General features: G+C 35.4%; 2 pseudogenes; both read right to left on the reverse strand.

Moving 5' to 3' along the window:
- Positions 1–3,516: 3,516 nt before the first annotated feature.
- LOC149224232 (elongation factor 2 pseudogene) lies at positions 3,517–5,554 on the reverse strand (annotated as a pseudogene).
- A 144-nt stretch (positions 5,555–5,698) lies between these two features.
- Positions 5,699–6,409, reverse strand: LOC149224233 (O-fucosyltransferase 1 pseudogene; annotated as a pseudogene).
- Between the last annotated feature and the right edge of the window lie 11,897 nt (positions 6,410–18,306).

The following is an 18,306-nucleotide window of genomic DNA, read 5'->3' on the forward strand; positions in this document are numbered from 1 at the left end:
CATGATCATATAGTCTCACACATAGCGGCCAAGAATACAACCAAAGAAATATGGGATGTAGTTGCCACGCTTCTTAAGAATCTTTCTGAGAATCGGAAGATGTTCTTGAAGGATAAATTAACTCTAAGCAGGATGAGTAAGGATGAAGGAGTTACTCCTTATCTTACCCAGATTCAGGATGTTCGCGATGAGCTTGTCGTAGTTGGAGAATAACCTCAAGAGGGTGAGTTGGTGCATACAACTCTCAATGGGTTCACACCGGAGTGGGCCACTTTCGTCCAATGTATCACTATACGAGATCATATACAAGGTTGGCATCAGTTGTGGGAAGATTTTACACAAGAGGAAATAAGGCTCACTCTAGTGAAAAGAAATATCATTGGTAGCAGTAGTAAATGAACTAAGGATGTGCAGGAAGAGGATTATAGAAATTTTGAGGTAAAAAATGGGCCTCAAAACAAAAAAGTACAACCAAAATCAAATTTATAAGAACTAATAAGATTCAAGATTATGATGTCAACCATGGGGGATGATTCACCATTTTTGGAGTAAAAAAGTAAAAAGATTGAAATAAAACAAAATAAAAAATAAACTATTTTTCAACTCGTATTTTCAACTTATCTCCCCACGATTTTACTCAAATTTCGAGGAGCACTTATTGGATGAAAAAATTAATTCTTCATTCAAGGAGTACCCATGTTGCATACTTATGATGGACCTTGTTGCACAAAAAATGAGAAATACAGGAAACGTGATTGCAATCACACTTTTCCATGTATCTCTCATTTTTCATGTAGCAGGGTCCATAGAAAGTATGCAACATGGGTACTCCTTGGATGAGGAATTGAATTATGCATCAAACAAGTGCTCACACTCGAAATTTGAGTAAAACCATAGGGAGATAAGTGGAAAATACAAGTTGAAAAAATAGTCTTTTCTTCTTACCCTCTAAAATTTGATGACGTAATCTAATCTTATTTTATTATTTCCACTATAATTTTATAATATTCCTTAGGATGTCCATTTTAGACCTCAAAATTTCTCTAAAGTAGAATGAATCCCTTACATCAAAGGTGAAGGCAAAGAAAGGTTCCAGTCAGGGACAAGGTGATGAAAACTTGACTAAACTGAGAGGGGGAGTGAATCAATTTAGTATATCAATGGACATTAAAATTATTTTATTAAACTCATTAACTAAAACATTACATGAGCAGTTTAAAAAATAATGACAAGTAGATTGAATATGTGAACAACTAGTTATAAGCAAACCAAAACATCACATGAACACATATTGACACCAGATTTATGTGGAAACCCATAACGAGAGAAAACCGCGATTTTATTATTGTTGTGATGAAAAGGCAATATCCTACTGATACATATGATTTTATGTAGGCTCCAACTTACAGGAGGTTGCTACCTCAATTTTCTACGAGTTGCAACTGCAAGGAAGCTCCAACTCCCATATAATTTATGTAGGCTACAACCGACATGAGGCTCCTACCTCAACATGCTCCAACCTAATCTTTATGAAGCCACTACTTGAAAAGAGACTACGATCCCCTGATGTAGACAAGAAATAGCAAAGTGTTGGTTTACCTTGTCATAAATTATTCATATATCCATCTTCATTTCTCAATCTTCATCCCTTTAAATCTACTTCACATAAGATTCATATGTGCTAGGTAACTAATCCATAATAGTCCAATCAGCTCTCACACATTCTCCCATTCTCTAACCCTCCAATGCCTTCCAAAATCACATGTTTTATAAAGATAATTTGCTGGTTGTTTGTATCCCACGTAGGAATATGAAGTGAATGGGCTTGAATCTTTGCCTTCCACTCATTTGTTTCCAGATTCTTCATATCTTGAATATTATATCACAAAAATAAAGAATCTCTCCAATATTAATTTCAGCCACATGTAATGATTAAATGTATCAACTTAATTCCAACATCAAATAAAAATATTTAATGCGTCACAACAATCCTTGCAACATCTTTTCCTTTTCCTTGGAGTCTTACCTTTGCATCACAACAATTCAGCGCAATCAACAATTTCACATCACAACAAATTCTTCAATATATCAATCTTTGCAACATTATCAAAACATTTCAATGTATCACAACTCCTTCTCCTTCTTTTGCTCCTTTGCATTGTTGATCTTGTTCATTAGTGTATATATTTCCTTGTTGTTTCTCCTTTACCTATTGTTTCTCCTTCATTGTTCCTTGTTATTGCTCCTTTGCCTTTCATATTTTGTTGCTTTGTTGCCTCTTCACTACACTTTTGCCTTCTTTTCCTTGTTGTTGCTCCTACATACCTTGTTTCTCATTTTCTTGTTGTTCCTTGTGTTGTTCCTTTGATTGCTGCTCATTTTCCATCAATGACATTATTTCAACAATCTCCCCCTTTGGCATTGATGGAAACACATTTATCCTCCTCTTTTCATTCTGAGAAGTGTCTTCCTCCCTCTAATTACCTCCCCATTTGACATCAATGGCAAGTGGGTGACAAATGTCTTGTAGCCTATAAAATAGTCCTCAATATAGTTGTCATCATTGCATTAATGCTTTATAACCTGCAATGTATTTTTCTACATGATTGAATAAATGCTACTCCAAATGGCTTATTAGGGATCCTTCATATTGAATGAATGTTGCTCTATATGAGATATAAACATTGTTAGAGCGGTGAAAAATATTGTTGTGAGAACAATATGAAAGCAAGAATAATGTTGAGAGAACATTTTGTAAGGAAAACATGGTATGCATGAGAAATGCATTATATTGAGCATTGCCTGACATTAAAAAAATGCAGCATATTTAATACCAAATGATAGTATTAAAGTCATTTTAAAGAAACATGGCTCATGTATGATGATTTAAACCAATAATTCAAATTTTCTTCCAAAGCCTTGAGTACCAACAATAAGGCATCAACAAAGGCTTCAACACCCCTGAACAGTCTTCTTGAATGTGTGTTTGAGATGTTGGCTTGTAGCAACTTCAAAAGCTCAAGTCCCCAAGACAATAGATCTATATTCAAGAGAGTTTTTAACAACATCCTTAATTTGAGCAATTACAATTGTACATGAGTGAGGATTCCTAATATTTTCCACAAAAATGTACTTTACTTCCCCTAGGACATGTTTATATACAATCCCAACCCATTCAAGATCATTAGGAGTGGGATCATCAACAAAATTGGCAACCTTCCTACCATGTTAAAGCCAAATAACCATTATTGGTCCAATAGAACAACGTCCAACAGGAAGTGTGGTTGGACCCATTACTTCCCCTAATATCCCATAGGGTAATGGACACCAGATATAGCATGATATCATGAGTTCATATTTCACGCTTTTGGCATTGCATAATTCATACGCTTTGGATACCAATACAAATTGTTGAATACCATAAATTTTACTAGTGCTAGCATACAAAACTATGTTTTAATACTTAGGGAAGTTCCTCAATCTTGATAGCATCCAACATGAAAACATAGCAAAGATCTACAACTTGTCTTTGTACTCTAACAAGGGTGTCATACTCTCCTTAAGACCCTTCCTCTTACAGATATCAGTCACAAGCTGCCCATATTGGGAACCATATTCCAATGGATCAGATCCATCATATCCCAATGGTCAAACACATATTGAGGGAAAGTCTCAATGGAAGTCGCAACATGAGGGGTACTTGATAATCCAAATGATTCAACAACAGGTAGATCTGCCTTGATGTTGTATAGTGGAGTTCCTAGCCTCTGCACTTCTTCAAAAACATGGCTTCTCTTCTAGTTCAGCACACTATAAATACCACCAAGGGAATTCACATGAGCCTAAATCTCAACAAGATACACAGGTTCAAGAATTTTTGGTTTGGTCGTAAGATGAGATGCATACATAACCATTCTAGTCATTGGGATAATCTGGCCACCTCCTCTATGGATCGCATCAGTGTGCAAAACCACGTCACAAACCTCAAAGAAAATACCACGCATGTTTTCTTCTGCGAGAGCGCCTTCCTTAGAGTTGGAATGCAACAACCACAGAATCTTTACTTTCATTCAAGTATTGAACTCCCTTACACATATCCACCACCACTACTAGGATCGAGTAGCCACACTGAAGCAATCAAGAAGGCAACATTGTTGAGGATTCTCCTTCCAAGGATTTCGTCAGATTCGAACAATAATTGATTATACCTGTAATAGTCAATCTGTAACTCAGATTTACATCGAAGAAAAATTGTTGGATGAAACACACAAAATGGCGCAGATAGACTTTGAGCTCTCTTGGTCCACAAACGTGTCCATAAAAATTAAAAAAATATCTTTCAAGGTCGATACACTTTGACATTTCTTTATTAAATGCATTGTAATTTATCAAGGTGAAATTTGAATATTAACACAGGCTTTGAATATTTGTCCCAATTAGGGCACAAAACCCTAATTGTCATTGAATCCTTTTTCTCGTTGCTCTATAATAAATATATAATGATGTCCACACATTTGAGCGCTCTCTAGTGTATGAATCATTGTAACGCACCACATACTTTCCCTGACAATTTCTTCTGTTTTTCATGATTGTCTGTGTTTCCAGTATTTCCTAGTGAATTATCATTTGCTTCTTGAAGGCTCCTCTCCTCTTCCTCAGTAACAGAAACAACCACCAGTGGCGTAATGGAAATTAAAATGCATAAGCATGACTCAAGGTGGGGAACAAGGCCCTCAACATGAACTCTTTCCCTTTGCACAAGCCGAAGAGATGTGGTCCAAAGACCTAAATATGTCTCTTGTTAGCTGGTACCATACGCTAGTCCATAATTGTGCCCAAATGCTGATGTCTGAGATCCTGCATCAATCAGTGTTCTGATTGCCTGGTGTTGGCGAGGTTGATATTCTAAACTCCTTTGAATATAGCTAGTCAATTGAGTAAGTAATTCACTAGTTATCTTTAAATTTGATGATGAGGAATGAGCTTGTAGCATTTGTGAGTGTTGATATAGTGAACTCCATTGTTCAGGCATATTCTGATATACAAGACGGAGAAAGGTTGACGTTCTTTTTTGTTGTGTAAGTTTTCTAACCATATCAACAACCACCACAATATTTGTCCTCTGTAAGTTTTCACGATGTTCATGCCTTTTTCTATTACTGTCATCTTCCACTTATATTTTTATGTCATGTTTCCCCATATAATAATTCACCAAGCAGCATAATACGCCAAATATTAACCTAGCACCATATTACACCAATGTATTCCATGTCCCTTGGGTGATGGAAACCTCAGAGGGTTCATATCAAGTTCCCAAACGATATTTATTATTTGATTATTCTATCAGATGCTAATAATTTAAATCAGCCTCCTCCAAAGGTTCTATTCACATCAGTAGGAAGCAACATCCAAAACAACCCACAGATTCTATATCCATGTCAGCAAAAGAATATCAATACCGTAATAGAATATCAACGCCACACAATAATATAATGCATACAATACAAATTTCGACGCCAATATGCCACAGTCGCATAGACATTGCAATGTGCATCCTCGTATCACATAAAATCCTGAATCATTGCATCATTTTTCATACAAATCTCACTGCTTATAATGACCTATGTTACAGATGCCCAAAATACTTCTCTACAACTCCAATATTTTCATCACCTAGTTTGCTTTGTTTACTATTCAATCAATGAGTCTGGGCATTTCCAGTGGAAGATTCATCCATCCCACTTGCATCAGATGATAATTGATTGTTAAGTACTTCCATGACATTTCCTGAAGGATGTATGTGCTCATTTGTCTCAGGTGAAGTTTGGCATAAGCATTCAGGCCATGGATTTGTATAAAATGACTCAGGATGAACCCTCTTGTGTGGACCACCAAATGGTGTTCTACATAATCCTCCTTACTAAAGCTTCAAAATTTTGAGAATGAGACCTCTCACGGTCTATAAATATAGGTGCTAGTGCTTTTCTGTCAAGTTGAATAGTGAACTGAAAACCATGGTACAGATGATGTCCCATTAGGTTATTGGTAAATTTACTTGGCCCATCATATGTTGCCATGAATGTATCTGATAGAAGGTTGACCATGTAATCCACTACTGGACCTAGCAATCCTCTACAAAGGCCATAGTGCTCCTATTCTCAAGGCTATGGAATAGAGTATGCAAGGGTTTCATGAAGTGCTCGCCACCAAAAATTTCACCAGCAACCATATATATACGAGTCGAGTTACCAAATCCCATAACATGAAGGATAAGGCAAACCTCTTCTGGAGTTAAAGGACACTTCCCAATAATTATCCTTTCATTATACACAAGCCTCTTCTCTGAAAAATTTTGTTCCTTATACTTCTTTAAAATAATTTGCTCCTCTAGATTAAAGATATCCAAGCAATTCAAATTCAAAGTTCAATGATACCAACGACCTATATGTTTCCTGTACTTATTTAACGCATTATACCAATGACTTGTAACACATTATACCAATTACCTGTATGTTCCCAGTACTTCTTTAAAATAATATGCTCCTCTGGAGTAAAGATATCCAAGAAATTCAAATTCAAAGTTCAAAGATATTGCCATATTTTGTAAACACATTATTCAAAGTTGTTCCAACACTCTGAATATTGAATGTGTCAAATAATTTTCCAACTCTGCACAATGTATAAATGGTTGTATAACCTCTCCTTCAACGCAATTATAAACCATTCCCAATAATAAAAGTATTGTGTCAATAGCCATAACACAATGACCAATCCCTAATGCATATATGTGTCGACAATGCTCTCAAATAGTGATACCACTATTGCCCAAAACATGATTAACTTAAAGAAATATTAATGTTGCTTGAATACCATTTTACCATAAGGTCACCAACGCCAATGTTGAGATGATAAAGCCTAGGTTACACCAATGAATAAACTCGCCTTCCCAGCCGAAAGAGAAGCTTGATAATTTCTGCCCTCTCCACCTGGGGCGATTTGTAAGGTTGCAACTGATCAGTGTCAATATAATAAAGAACACAACATAATATAATGCCAAAGCCATTGGTCTGTGTAGCAATGATGTTGCTATCATGTTCTATAAAATCTTTTCAGATGCATATGCCGCAATATATGTATAACGCTCTATATGATATATCCCATAATTAAAAAAGTTGTAATGCTCATATATAATCTCGATAATGAATATATATAACCCAAGGAAAATCATGCATCATGTGTTGCAATATGCCAACCAAAATAATGCATTGTCACACCATAATACATAAAGACAACATTGCACCATATATTAATTAATGCTCACTACAAATAACATCCATGTCATCTCTTTGAGGTATTTGTTTCGATTTGAAAGGTATATCGTATAACATTTCCTCTCCATTTCAGTTCCGCTTCTTGTAATTCCTCTTGAGTCTCCTCTTCCTGATCGACCCTTATCTCCACAAAATCAGTACATTCCTTTTATCGAGTCTACATGCCCATTACTCGCACTTGGAGCCGAGCTGAAGTCTGGAGCAGGGGTGAATAATGTAGTTCAATAGAGGAATTTTGAGGTCTAAAATGGGTCTCCTAAGGAAATTATAAAATAATAGTGGAAATAATAAAACAATATTGGATTGCATTATCAAATTTTAGATGAAGAAAAGAAGAAACTATTTTTTCAACTTATCTCCCAATTGGTTTACTAAAATTTTGAGTGGGAACACTCGTTGGATGCATAATTTGATTCCTCATCCAAGGAGTACACATGTTTCATAATTTCGATGGACCTTGCTACACGAAAAATGAGAAATACATGAAAAAACATGATTGCAATCACATTTTCCATGTATTTCTCATTTTTCTTTTAGCAGGGTCTATCGAAAGTTTGCAACATGGGTACTCCTTGGGTGAGGAATTAAATTTTGCATTCACCGAGTACTCCCGCTTTAAATTTGAGTAAAACCATAGGGAGATAATTTGAAAATACATGTGGAAAAAGTTGTTTTATTATTTTACTATTTTTTATTTTTTTTTACTTTTTTACCCCAAAAATGGTGAAACATCTCCCATGGTTGACATCATCATCTTGAATCCTATTGGTTCTTATAAAGTTTATTTTGGTTGTACATTTTTCTTAGGAGAACCATTTTAGACCTCAAAAGATCTCTAATGCTTATCCCAATTTCTGGCCAAATAACCCATACATAGTGCCAAACTCATCCATTATGTTCATAATTGCTTGCTTGTACCAGAAATACGAGGAAGGAATGGAAGGGGTGATGGTGGTGTATTAACTTCCTATCCCTTACCAGTCGTGATCATGTGAAGGACGGGGTTCCTGTGAATTTCCAATCTCTCGACTAGTCTACCCTTGTCAACAATGTTGTACTATATTTTTCTCTTTATGTACCATATTATAATGTGCCCTTCCAAGTTCAATCAATCTATTGCCTGAAGGTGGAATACTGAATGCACCTTTTAGTGTGGTGCTTTTAATAGGTGTTTACCGTGGTGCTTTGCAAGATGTCTCCAATTCAATATCTACAGTCTCATCCTTTAGCAATATACATTTGCGCAACAATCTCTTTAGGCTAGATTTCATAGCATTTGCGATGATTTTATGATGCATATTGTAATAGTCTTCATAGTGTATGATTCAATTTCCTTGAGGGAGGGAATTTATAGGACTAACAATCATTTTTTGGTAGATATCTACTAGGTCTATTTCTCCAAAGGGCCCATGACAAAAGGCCCAACAAACTATGTGATTCTTTGTTGCCAATTTTTCACAAACTTGATTCCAACTTTCATTAAAAATACATGTGGATCCCTACTATGGCTCTCTCTGAATCCCTACTAATTCTATGCTACCTCATGAGATTTTTCATGTTGTAAGTAGATTATACATTTCTTGCATAATATCTTTGAATGAATATTTGTGTCCTTTCTTCCTTTAGTGACATTTTAATTTTATTTTATTTTGTTGAATAAATTGTGTAGGTGGTGTTGATATTTCCTCTTTGGCTTTGGATTTCTTCATATATGTCATCCTATTCTTCTAAATATGTTGTTCATATACTTGTAGAGACTCCAAATTATGTAATATATTCTCATAATATTGTTGGGGCTGCTCTCCCCCTGGGATACTATTGTTCTTTTATTACTTACTGGATGTTTTCTTTGCTGCTTAGAGTAACTACCCCGGAAACCATGATGACTTCGTTATGTGATTATGTAACAAGTTGTTCCTTTCTCTTCCTCTTCCATACTTTGTAGATTGTTTTCCCTTTTTTGCATTTCTTTCATAGTTTTCTCTTCTTGAAGTTTCTTCCATCTTCTATCTAGTGCTCTTTAGAATATATGGCAACTTACGATCCTTGGCTTTGTGGCCAAGATTATTACACACAAAACATCTTGTGTGGCCAAGAAATAGAGAAAATGATGTGTTCCTTTTTGCATTCATGTTTTTCTTCATATATTTTTTGCATTCATACGCTTTATGTCCAAATTCATGACACATGTAAAAATAACCATAGAGAGAGTTTATGCACTCGGTTGTTGATGTTCTCCTTTGTTTGCTTGTTGGATAGTACCTTCTTGTTTGGTGCATGTTTTGTTGAATAGTCTTGAATATTCTTGTTCTTACAATCTGCTACCACATGTCCATGTTCATGGTAAGAAAAACATGTGATGGTTTTCCCAGGAGCAAAGAATCTCCTCTGAGATCTTTCGAACTTGTTCAACTCATTTTCAAGAGAGAATGATCTTCTTGCAGTGAACCATTTTTTCATCTCATTCATTGGCTTTTGATATTGCTATTTGTTTTTGTTTTCTTTACAAAACATGTTGTTGTTAGACTCTTATTCTGTAGGTCCTTTTAGAGCTGCTTTATTATCATCTTTAATGGTTTAATGGTTTCCTTTGTTGAGTTCTTCATGGATGTAAGGTCCTCTTCTAGTTGCTTATACAACCTATTATTTTCTTCTAACTTACTTTTTTCTAAATCAACCTCAGCTTCTAATATTTTACATTGTAGGTCTCTCTCCTTGATTTTACTACTCATCACCTCTTCTAGTCTCCTTGCTTCTTCAAGTTGTGTCTTCAGGCTAACAATTTCCTCCTTCTACTCATGCTCTTTCTCATCACATATATGCACCAGTTTATTCAAATCTTTGTTTTCATTCTTCAATATTTCTATACTAGCCAATGATAAGTCAATCCTAGCTTGATTTTCATATGTTTTTCCTTAATGAGATTCAGGCACATTCACACAGGTAGAGGTTTCATTTAACTGAACACTTCCTTTTGACAAGTTTTTTCTCCCTCCTCTTTCTCTTTTTTTTCTCTACATTGTTGTTGCTAGCCTCTTCATACATGAGTTGCAATCTATCCGAGATTTCTTTTTCATAAGTTAAATCTATTATTGTATCAAGATCCTTATTATGAATATTGTTATACATGACACATTTTGCTTTAGCATTCCACTGTTGTTCTTGCAAAGAGGGAGAATATTTGCAGTAACCATCACATACAAGTTTCCATACACCAGACCCATAAGCTATTAGTTCATATTTTACCTTATCTCTCCATTCATGAAAGTTTGTTGTACTCAACACACGTACACTTTGATAGTCCATGACTCAACCAGATCTACCTTCAAGTTTTTAGACTCATACAAAAGGAACTAGATCTAATACCAATTGATGAAAAATTGACTAAACTGAGAGGGGGGTTGAATCCGTTTAGTATATTCATGGACAATAAACTTATTTTATTAAAATCATTAACTAAAACATTACATGAGTAGCTTAACAAATAATGACCAGTGGATTGAATATGTGAACAACTAGTAACAAGCAGACCAAAGCATCACATGCACACATAATAACAGCACATATTGACACCGGATTTATTTAGAAACCCATAACAGGAGAAAGCCACGATTTTATTATTGTTGTGATGCAAAGGCAAGATCCTACTCCGTATTACATCTAATTTTTTATAGGCTCCAACCTACAAGAGGCTACTACCTCAATTTTCTGCAAGCTTCAACTACAAGGAAGCTCTGACTCCCATATGTTTTTTGCAGGCTACAACCCACAGGAGGATCCTACCTCAATAGGCTCCAACCTAATGTTTATCAAACCACTACTTGAAAGGAGACTACCATCCCCTGATGCAAACAAGAAATAACAAAGTGTTGGTTTACTTGGTCATAAATCCTGCATATCTCCATCTTCATTTATGCATCTTCTTCCCTTCAAATCTGCTTCACATAAGCTTCATATGTCAGGTAACTAATTCATAATATTCCAATCATCTCTCACACATTCTCCAATTCTCTAACCCTCCAATGCCTTCCAAAATCACATATTTTATAAAGATAGTTTGTTGGTTGTTTGTATCCCACATAGGAATATGAAGTGAATACGCTTGACTATTTTCCTTCCACTCATTTGTTTCCCAATTCTTCATATCTTGAATATTAGAGCACAAAAATTAATAAGCCATCCAATATTAATTTCAGCCACATATAATGATTAGATGCATCAACCTAATGCCAACATCAAATAACAATATTTATCATTAATGCATCACAACAATCTTTGCAACATCTTTGCCTTTGTCTTGGAGTCTTGTCTTTGCATCACAACAATTCAGCTCAATCAACAATTTCACATCACAACAATTTCTTCAATATATCAGTCTCTGCAACATTATCAAAACATTTCAATGTATCACAACTCCTCCTTCTTCTGCTCCTTTGCATTGTTGATCTTGTTCATTATTGTATACATTGCCTTGTTGTTTCTCCTTTACCCGTTGTTGCTCCTTGATTGTTCCTTGTTGTTGCTCCTTTGCCTTTCATCTTGTGTTGCTTTGTTTCCCCTTCACTCCACTTTTTCCTCCTTTGCCTTGATGTTTCTCTTGCATACCTTGTTGCTCCTTTGCTTGTTTCTCATTTGCCGTCAATGACAATATTGCCAAAACAAGGCTCACAGGGAGGAGGAAAGAAGAAAAAGGATTTGTCGAATATCAAGTGCTTCAGGTGTGGTGAATTTGGTCACTACAGTACCCAGTGTATGAAGAGAAAGAAGGACAAGAAGGAGAAGCAGGAGAAGGAAACAGCTTCGGCAGAGATAGACAATTTTTCTTTCAGGTTGGAGGATGAATTCGCACCATATGTAGTTATACCTCCAGGAGAGAGGTGGGGAGACATAGAGCTCTAGTTCCCAGAGTTATAGAGATTTGGGCAAGCTCCAAGGAATATTGCATCAGACATGTGTTTCTTGGATCATTACCCTTGCTACAAGGGCACATAGTGTTTAGTAGCAGATGGATCAGTGTGAGATGGCGCAGATAGATCTTGAGGGACAGTTGCAGTGAAATGTTGAGGGGCACAGAGTAGTTGCAGCGCAAATAGTTACTCAGTGGGCAGTGCAAAGGCTAGTAGTAGTCAGTGACTCATGAGACAAATGCAAAGCCAATCCAAATACATAGTTGATTCAGATTTGTTCTCAATTATAGTAGCAGCAACATGAGATTAGTTGCAACGCAATGCAGAGTTGGAACAGTACAGGGTGTACAGTGTAGTGACAATAGTGACGCAAATGTAGGATGGTTAAGCTCCAAGAGGAAAATGAATCAAAGTTTCATAGTGACTTGATGGCCATTGACAGATTGTCACAGTTTTCAAACATCAACATCGTGCATGGGAGGATGTTATGAGATAAAGAGAACACCTTCCTCGCTAATAGGGAGTGTTAGTTTTGCAGCATTGGACAAGTGTTCTAGTCTCGACTTTGGTCAAAGAGGCTAAGAAACGTAAGAGCTCCATAACCCAGAAAAATTTTCAAGATAAAACACCTGGAAATGGCTCAATAAATTAATTAATCAATAATTAAATATTTCCTAAGTCTAACTTAGGAAAAGTGATTAATTAGCAGGGATTAATTGAGAAAGGTGAGATTTCTCTAGAAACTCACATGGATCGAATTAGAGATGATCTTAGTTGTTGATGGGGATCTGATCATGGTTTTTGGTTTGCCAACAATCTAGAGAAGGTCGATGGGGTTGGACATAGACGAACTCAAGAGGTCAATTTCATTGACAGATCGAGCATCTAGCTGTTGAGAAGAGAGTTAGAGTTAGAGGGGAAGCAGAGATAGAGAGGGAGCAAAGAAAATGATTCTGGAGGAATATTTCCAGTTCTGAAGAGGCAACAACAAGTTCTAGAGATATTCCATAGAGAAGTTGTGTGGGGACTGCATAGGTGCTTCAGTGAGTAGTTCGATTTAGTTGAGAGAGAGGTTGATTCAATGTCCAAAGGTGGGGATAATTTTCTAGAGGATCGAAGAGTCACTTCCAATAGTAGAGACAGACAAGATGGCTTGATTAAAGGCTAACATAAGCCACATGTGCGAGAGGAAACAAAGTTACTATGCAAAGGGCCTATGCAATGGTTTGGACAGCCATATTTTCTAAGGCAAGTAGTATTGGGATTACTTGTGGAGAGAGAGAATTTTCTCTCTAATATATTTGCCATATATTTGTTGATTGGATAGCCAGTTGGGCATCCATAGATTGTACTCAGATTATTTCACTACTGCATAATAATAAAACCCTCATCTGTTGCACCAGTTTTTCCACATTGGGTTTTTCCGGGGACAATTGTCCAAAAATAATTGTGCCAATTTTATTGTGTGTGCTGACATTTTCTCAGTTTCTAGCATTTTATCGTCTGCAATGTTTTTAGGGTGAAAATTGCAGTGGTGATTTTATTCGTTATTTTTCGTAGCAAATAAACTGCACTTATTTTTTAATTAGTTAGAAGAATAAATTCAATTCGTTGCAATAGATCAAAAATTTCACATGGTACCAGAGCAAGTTCGAGTCAAATCAGTGGCTAAGTGACGAGGGGAAATTTTGCAACTTCAGAAGCAGTATTTGAACAAAATTTTTGGGTCTACACAGAGGGATAGCCAGGTAGTGCAAATTGTTGAGAAGAGGTCAATTTTCAATTGCAGGTGTCAGGAAATTTCGATTTTGTCTAGTAGCAATTCCAGCAGGCAGTGGTGAAGTCAGGAAGCAGTTTCGGTGAGAAAAACAGAGAATTTGTTGAGAAGATCTGGGCACAGTTGGTTTGTAGCAGTTATTGCAATAGCAAATAAGCACTAGGTGTAAGAGTAAAGCACACACAGAGGGATTTATCTCACAGGGTTTTTGAATTCAGTTTTCTTGAGAAAATCTGTGATTTCTAGTGTAGGTGACAGTAGTAGCTAAAAGGACTGCACATTCTAGGAGAGAGTGTGAGTAGCAAAGCAACAACCAAATAACGAAGGGAGGAGATTCTTGTTTATTTCCCAGTTGTGAGTTTTTCATAAAATGGCCTCAATAAGACTTTGAGATCAGGATAGGTTAGATGGAACATCCAACCACTGTATCTGGAAATCCAAAAATGTATTTCTTGCTAGATGAGCATGCTTTGAAGACATACGCAGAATGAGTTATAGTCGTACCTGCAATAGCTAGAGAATTACAGAAAGGAGATGGCCAAGGCAAAGCGGTTGATCTTTGATGGCGTTCACGATCATATATATTTTCAAACTTAGTGGCCAAGAATATGGCCAAATAAATGTGGTAGCAATTACAACGCTTTTCCGGAATCCTTCCGAGAATCAGAAGATGTTCTTGAAGGAGAAATTAACTCTGAGCAGGATGAATAATGGTGAAGGAGTTACTCCTTATCTCACTAGAATGTAGGATGTCCACGATGAATGTGTCGCAATTGTAGAAGCACCTCAAGGGAGTGATCTAGTATGTACAACTCTCAATGATTTCACACCGAGGCTGGCCACTTTTGTCCAAGGTATCATGTAGTGTCCCACCTTGGCAAGGTTAGTTTTGTGACACTTAGAGGGTGATTTTGATGTAATGAAATAAGATTAGGCATGACATACTTATGTACATGCTTATATGCTATAGAGTTAGTTTGAGTCACCTGGTTGCTACGTGCTTATGATAATATCTATGGTTGTGTGTATAAGAATTGATTTTGATTAAGAGCATATTATCAATGTTTTCTCTTTTGGCATCCTAGTTTGGACATATGTGTATAACATGGATGGTGATCCAATACTTAGACACATAGATCTATAAATGATCATGGTTATGTGGAACATATGGTTAATTATGATTAATGGATGATATACGATTTGTATGATTATATATGCATAATCTTGTACTAAGTAGGATGTGGCAGGGGACCTGGTTATTTGTAAACCAGGATGCTCAAATTATAAATGATTTTGGAAGTCATGATACATGATTTGTATTATTATATATGTTTAATCTTGTATTGAGAAAGATGTGTCAAGGGACATGGTTATTTGTAAACAAGGATGCTCAAATTATAAATGACTATGGAAGTCATGATACATGATTTTTATGATTATATATGCTTAATCTTGTATTGAGCGGGATGTGACAGGGGACGTGGTTATTTGCAAACGAAGATGTTAAAATTATAAATGGTTACAGAAGTCATTTCTCCAGAACCAAAATGACTGTGAAAGTCATGCATAATCTTTGGTAAAATGTGAATAAGTTAATTATAAAATTCATTTGATTCTTTTGATCTATGAGATTGTGATGTGTGTAGGTTTTGGAACAAGGCCTTACTAACAAACCATCAGATGGGTATGAGCTCACAATCAGTACCTTAAGGTGAAACACGGAGTTTCAAAGTAGAGTAGATGATAAGCAATAGAAATTAAGGCGTTGAGTCCTAAATCCATGAAAGATAAAGACGTGGAGTCTTGGATCTATAATAAAAGGATTAGGACGTGGAGTCCTAAATCGATGAAATATAAAGATGTGGAGTATTGGATCTATAATAAAAGGATTGGGACGCGGAGTCCTAAATATTCAAAAGATCAAGGTGTGGAATCTTGGATCCTTAGAGTAGATCAGGGCGCAGAGTCCTTAATCTACTAAGGCATGAAGATGTATGCAATAGGGATGTGGAATCCTTATTCTCCGAAAGAAAAATACCACTCATGGGAAGCTTAGGGATGAATTTCCTTAATTAAATCTCATTTTTGACAATTCTGGAGTGACTTTCTAAAAATAGAAAGTCATGTCTAGCATCTTAAGTATGATTTTCCAAAAATAGTAATTTTCCTTAAGTGAATGGGTAATCAAGTATAATTGAAGGAAAATCACTTAACTTATCATTACTCAATCCTAATAGTTCAATCTTGACTTAATCCTCAATATTATTAATATTAATACTATTATTATTATCCTTTATGAGACTATAATATTATTATTAAAAGAGAATTACAAGTCACTTTTATCTCCTCAATCACTTCACACCTTTCTCGTTGATGAATCTCATGACTCTATATAAATCTCTCTCTTTTAATAATACATTACACTCTGTTTTACGCACTCATCAAAGAATGGCATATTCCTCTTACACTCATTAAATTCATGTCATAAAAGATTCCTCTTACGCTCTCTTTAATGCATATGTTACACTCTCCTTAACTAAGGCGTGCATATCTCTTCTTAATGGCATGAGTTACACTCCTCTAAATGGAATACAAGGCATGCATATTACTCCTCCTTTATGAAAATAATTTGTTGTTCCTCCTATATATGTGTCTTGTGTATTCTTACTTGGGGGAGGTGCATTGTGATACCAAGAGTTGGAGAGAATATCTATATATTATGAGAGGGAGAAACTTGGAGAGTATCCCATTTCTTTCGAAATGAATTTGAAATTCCTAAAGTAAATTACTAAGTAGCTCTACTTGGTGGAGCTGACCACGAGTGGTATTGGGAGGAAGTGGAATTTATCTTCCTCATCTTGCCTTCGATATCTCTCTATTGTTACATTTTGGTACTTTTTGTGAGCTCTTACAGCTCGAGGGTTCTAGGAGGAGAAGTTCTCCATGGATATGGTTGGGTGGAAAACTGGATGGTTCACAATAAGTTGGTAAGGATATTGAAGTTGGAGCATACTCTCATATTTGGAGTTGTATATATACATTGTCAGGTATATTCATAAACATTCTTGAAATTTTAGTTCATTATTGTAGAAATTTCAATTTATGAGAATTTTCTACTTGTGAATGTTTATGTTATGATTTAACCAATATTGAATGGTAGTTATAGCTGAGAATGTGTATGCAGGAGGATTAAAACAAGAATGTGTTGCCAATGTTTTCAAGTTTAGTTTATAATGAATCTTTGTTCATAGCACATCATATATATTATTCAAATTCAATATTATGTGATTGATGTCATGGTTTTTGTTTACTGTGAATTGGGTTGTTAGCTGAAACTAAGTTGTATATAAAATGTTGCACACAAAATGTTTGAAGAAATTCTGCAATAATTGTAGTTCATTTCATATAAGTTTTTTTTTGTACAATGTTGTTGCAAACTAATTGACAGAAATTCTTACATGCTGAAGCATTCAGGCTACCATGAGTTTGATGAAAATATAATATTAGCATAAATTTGAGTTTTCTTTATCCATGTACAAATGTAGATGAAGTTTGCATTCTTAGTGTTTAACAAAAGTTTTAAATGAGATAGTAGGAATTTATTTTTTTGTTGTTTTAAATAATCGCATCCCTAGGAGTTTTGGATGCGATTCAGCCCAACATCAGAGGGTATATGTGCTTTATGGACCTGTAACTCCCCATTTTATTCCAAAAAAATACTTTTCTGAACCCAGATCGTAAATTTGGGTGATTTTGCAGATTACTGCTGCAAACTTTGTGTGTCTATTGTCGAGTTTTTGGTGAAGGATTAAGATGATTTAGTTTTTGTTTTAATATGCCAATATTTTAAGTTTTAATTTATGAATTTTATGACTTAAATAGGTTGAGAAAAAAAAAAATCTTATATTCATGTTGCTAATGGTTGTCAAAATTGTCTTAAGAGATGATGGTCGCCAAGTGTTTGACAAAATGCCTCAATGATTGTAGATTTTATGCACATAAATTCTTAGAGTAAATGTCTCATTGACTATATCTTTTATGTACCAAAAACTTATGAATAGATTAGTCAATAGATGTAGCTTCCTATGTCTGCCAGTTTTTTGTATAAATGTGAAAATGAATTTAATAAGTTGTTGAAGTGTGAATAGAGAATAGGACAATTGTTATTTTTATTATCTGAAGATATCATGAAAAAAATAGGTTGTTGTTGGAAACAATTTTATAGTAACCAATTTTGTAGGATTTAATTACTGGTGCAAGTGAGCATAATAAGTTGTCCAAGTTGCATGTA

Source organism: Pinus tabuliformis, chromosome Q, assembly GCF_031772625.1.
Source record: "Pinus tabuliformis cultivar Carrire ecotype Pingquan chromosome Q, CPIR1, whole genome shotgun sequence".
NCBI classification, from domain to species: domain Eukaryota; kingdom Viridiplantae; phylum Streptophyta; class Pinopsida; order Pinales; family Pinaceae; genus Pinus; species Pinus tabuliformis.